Below are 5,074 nucleotides of genomic sequence, written 5' to 3' on the forward strand. Positions count from 1 at the left end.
TTAAAATTTTCCAATTATTAATTTTTTTTAATTACAATTGTTTTCAAATTAAAACCTATTGGTTTATTAAAAATTAAAAAAATTAAATGTTTAAACTAATATATTTAATCACAATATATATACATGTATTATTTAAAATAAATAAATATTAAAATAATAATATTATATAATCTAATGATTAAATAATAAATAAATATAAAAAATATTTTGATATTAGTATTAAAATGTGTGGAATGGAATTAGGGGTAAAAATTTATTGAGAATCGGTTTCTTTGAAAAGAATTTTTAGATCTTTGGAATGAAAACCGGATAATGAAGTTTGAAACAGTTTGCTCTTTTTTTAAATTTTTATTTTCTCTAACACGCTTTCTTAAGCAATTTAACTATAATTTGCTCCTTTTTATAAATGCGCCAATTTCATATTTATAGACAAATACATTAGATTATGATGTTGTTAACTCAATTGAGCAAAAATTAATCTATTATAACTCATATTTCTCAATAATTATATATATTTGTCATCATTATGCTATTGAGGATGACTTTATAGTCATAATTTTTAAAGTCAAATGATTAGAATATACAACCATCTTGGCTTATCTTCCAAATTTAAATTGGTTAAATTTGCTCAAGGGATTATTTAAAATTTTTGAGGATTTGAAAATCAAAGTCGGAAATACTCCAAATTCAAATTAAGTTTATTCTACTCATTATTAACTTTATATATTAATACATATATAACATTATTTTTAGTGATGTATTTCATGGGCGATCTCGCTAAATGCCCACTAAAAAAAAGAAAGATATCTTAGCGGGTAGTTTTGGGAATTTGCCCCCTCCCCAAACAAAAAAATCATTTTTGTCATAATTTTTATCAATCATGATATGTGGCTTGCTAATCCCCATCTGATTCGGTCACTTTGCAGTTCACAATAGGCGCATCTCGTGAATCTCGTTCTTCCAGTCAACATTTGACGTTGAAGCAGGTCGCCGCCTCACACATTTGCAGTCCCTCTCTCAGGTCACACTGAAGAAGCATTTGATTAATAAATCAAATCCGCAAATTCAAAATTTTATAAAATCTTGAGAGCGGATAAAACTTGAAAATGATCAAGTATGATTCAACTTTTAAATTCTGGATAGATATTATTTGACCATTATTGGGAAATTCTTAAATCTTTAAGAATCATGTGAAAATAGTGGGCACAATCAAGTATTTTACCTACAATGAAGATTAGAATGATGCAACTCTTTTTAGCGAGTAATTTTAGTGTTTTTTGCTTAAGATCAACTTAAATGTTTGAAGGGATTTTTCTATTGATAGATAATTGTTAGGCTTTTGAGAATGAAACGATTGTTTGAATCGAAAAAGAATGCGTTGAGATTATATTAATATATATAAGAAAAAGTATGTTGACTATACTCCAAAGACAGGTCATTAATATAACATTATCAGAAATTAAAAATTTATCTATGCTTAGAATTTTGCTAATGAATATAATAGTATATAATAATATAATATATATATATTATATATACAGTCATTAAAAAATTATCTTGATTAGGCAGTCAAAGGTTCCATTGAATGGTGCATAAATGAGGAATCTAAGGATCAGCTCATCGAAACCCACCACCCCAATTTATCCTTGAATCTTCCATTTATTTACAAGTTATGCCACTCAAGATTTATATAATATAGAACCCATTCCCGTCTTTTCAAAACAATGGGGAGATAGCCAGAACTGGAAGCTCCGAGCCGCCTAACTCCTCTCTCGGACTTATCGCCAGAGATTCTGCAGCTACCACCGTCGGAGTTCTACAACACCACCGCCAGGTCTATGTCAAACCACACAAGACCATCAAAGGACGTCGAAGTGCCACCCAATGCGAGGTCTGCTACATTGACGCTGAAAGTGTTATTGCCCGGACCACCGCCTGACATTCAGAGTGTTGTCGGAACCACCACCTGAGAGGCAGAAACTTCTACTGGACCACCACCTAATCCTAGAGTTCGTCGAAGTAGCCGCCCTACTACCTACAGTCTTTTTTGATACCCATCTCCTGCCTAATATTAGTTCCTTTGGACCTCCGCCGCCACTCGGTCCTTTCAAACGCCCTCCCTCTAAGCAATGGTCTTTATGACCTCAAGTCTCTTGCGATACTCGTCCGTCCGTCCTCCTTTCTACTAGATAACCGTTCTTTCTGATCCTTGGTCTCCTGCCGACTATGGTCTCTCTGTAATCCCATTGCCTACTATGATCCTTCTGGACCTCCCCACTAGACAATGCGTCGTTTTGGACCCCAGTCTCCTGCGACTACTGGTCTTTCAACCTCCCTCGCCTGAGACAACAGTCATTCTGGACCTAATCTCCTTGCCGACTAGCGATTCCTTTTCGTCTCCTGTCACCTACTGACAGTACCTCCTTGCCAACTATGAATTTCTAACCCCGGTCTTCTGTAGTTTTACCTTTTGACCCACCTCGCAGACATCAGTCTTTTCTGGACTCCTATTCTCTATCAACAAGATCCTTCTGGTGTGGTACAACTTCTATCACCAATTATAAATTTTTGACCTTTTGTCCTATTGACTATGGTCCTACCAACAAAAAAATATGTCTGTAGTTATGCGCTCTATATGATGTATATTTGTGACATGAAGCCAATGCCTCTCCCAAGGAAGGGCATCATTTCCTGAATTCAACTACAAATTATTAGTGAATTCTTCTAAACTAGGCCATGCTCCAGGTTTTCCCCTTTTTTAGGGGTTTCCACATGAAAACTCTTGGTTTCACTTATAATGGGTTGCACCCTCTCTCTATTCATCTGCTTGTGTGCTGGATCTTGTATAATGATAAGATGTTAAACTATATACTTCTCTACCACGTGAATATTCTTAAGAAGCATAGTTTGGCGCTAGTCGTGGAACGTGGTTCCCGGAACTGAGGGGACAATTTTTGCGTCCATCTCAAATAGGTTATTCATTACAACTACCTGACATTCATCTATTACATGCCTAAAATTTTAAGAGAATCAAATTCGGCTGGTGGCAACCTTAACTCCACACTTATAATTAGAAGATCCATCCAGATACTTTAAAAACGTAAGATAATATATTAGGAAACTCCCAAACAAAATGCATATGATGCTTCTGATTAAATTATTAGACATACAATCCATAGTTGGACTACTCTACTCGTTGCGGCAGGGTTTAATCTCTACCTCAAAAGGCATTAACAGTCTAAAGAATGGATAATTTCTTCTCCTGATTCTTGATACACGCGGCTATTACCCCCTCCCAATCAAAGCCCAAAACGACATCAGGAGATTCGATTTGATATCTTTCATATAGGTTAACATCATCAAACAGGGCTCAAAACATACAAACAACAGATAGTCGTCAAATATCCTAGGAGCTGTGTTAATCAAACTTAATCCTTGTTTTTGAGAAATATGTAAGCTTATTAATGTTTCAATCAATTGGATAATTGATCCAGGGGGATTCGATCTGACCTCTTCCACATAGTGAATAATATCATTTGAGTAGTGCTCTAGGCATACAACTCGGACAGATCATTCATCATCGGTGCGATTCTTCGACCTCTTCATCTATAGGTTAATGTCATCGAGTGGACTCTACATATAACCTTGGATAGGTCACATATCCTTGTTGATCTCTACGTTTATCTTCCATATAGTTATTATCATCAGTCCGAGCAAGGACTTTGACATACAACCTAGAGATATCATCATATATCCTTGATGGATTCTCTCAACATTCATACCGTATAATGTTAAACATACATGCGTGAGCAAGAGAATCTGACATACAACGCTCAGATAGATCAAACAATCGGTGATTTCTCTCGATCTTTTCAATATAGTAATATCACTCGAACAAGGCCTCTGACTATAACTCAGATTAAGTAAATACATCATTTGTGGATTCTTCTTGAACCTATTCTTATATATTAACTCATTCATGCAGGAATCTGACATATAAACCTTGGATAGGTCTATACATCATTGATTGGATTCTCTCGACCTCTACCATATAGTGTTAATCGTCAGTCGACCACTTCTCTTACATGCAACTTAGATAGGTCATACTATTCATTTGGATTTTTTTGACATCTTTCATATTAGGTTAACCGTCATCAAGCAGAGCTCTAACATACAACCTTAAGATTAGGTCATTACATCCCTTGGTGGATTCTTCCTCAACTCTTCCATGTAGGTTAACGTCATCGATGCAGGCATCTTAACATATAACCTTGGATATGTCATACATATTGATTGGATTTTTCTAGTATCCTCTTTAATAATGTTAATATCATCGAGCACCACTGCTAACATACAACCTCTAATGACATATTATCATTTGGGCGATTTCTATAAACTACCTATATGCCCGTCGATGGAGAACTGCTACTAGGCGTGTGAGGACATTATATTCGACGTCAGCGAGGTGACGTGGATCTACACCGAGCGCCTAGACTTGGGCTGCGCGTTCTGGGCCCCGGACTTTCATTTGGTATATCTGATTACGCACGAAAGTAGGAAATTCTCCTAATGCTATCGAGGTTGCTTTGATTCGCTGCCCAGAAATCGAGTGCGCTACTTTTGTTCTTAAATTGTTTGACCCTATGAGTGTTCGAATTATGAAATGATCAGTCAGAAGAGTATACTTATCATGTAGTCCTGCAACTCTTGTTAAAGATATATTACGAAGACGCATATTCTAAATTTAATTTCAGGTTAGGTAAATTTGGAGAATTACTGATACTACCTAAATAATCTGTACTAAAACTGTGTCCACACACAAAAACTATTCATTTAGTTCTTACAGCGTCTTTCACACGAAGCTGCAACATTTCTATACCATTAATGGTAGCTTCCTGCCCCATCGCGGCAAAACTCTAATCATCGAAAACGTGTGGCGTGAGGCAGTAGCCGAGCCTAGAAATTGTCTACGTAGTCGGACTTCATACTCGTTTCCGGCTCTTATAAGATGTTTGTACACTCGACGCTAAACATCTACTTTGATTACTGAGATAATTGGTTCACGTATTTGGTT

The sequence above is a fragment of the Dendrobium catenatum genome, unplaced genomic scaffold, assembly GCF_001605985.2.
Source record: "Dendrobium catenatum unplaced genomic scaffold, ASM160598v2 fragScaff_scaffold_1183, whole genome shotgun sequence".
Lineage (NCBI taxonomy): Eukaryota > Viridiplantae > Streptophyta > Magnoliopsida > Asparagales > Orchidaceae > Dendrobium > Dendrobium catenatum.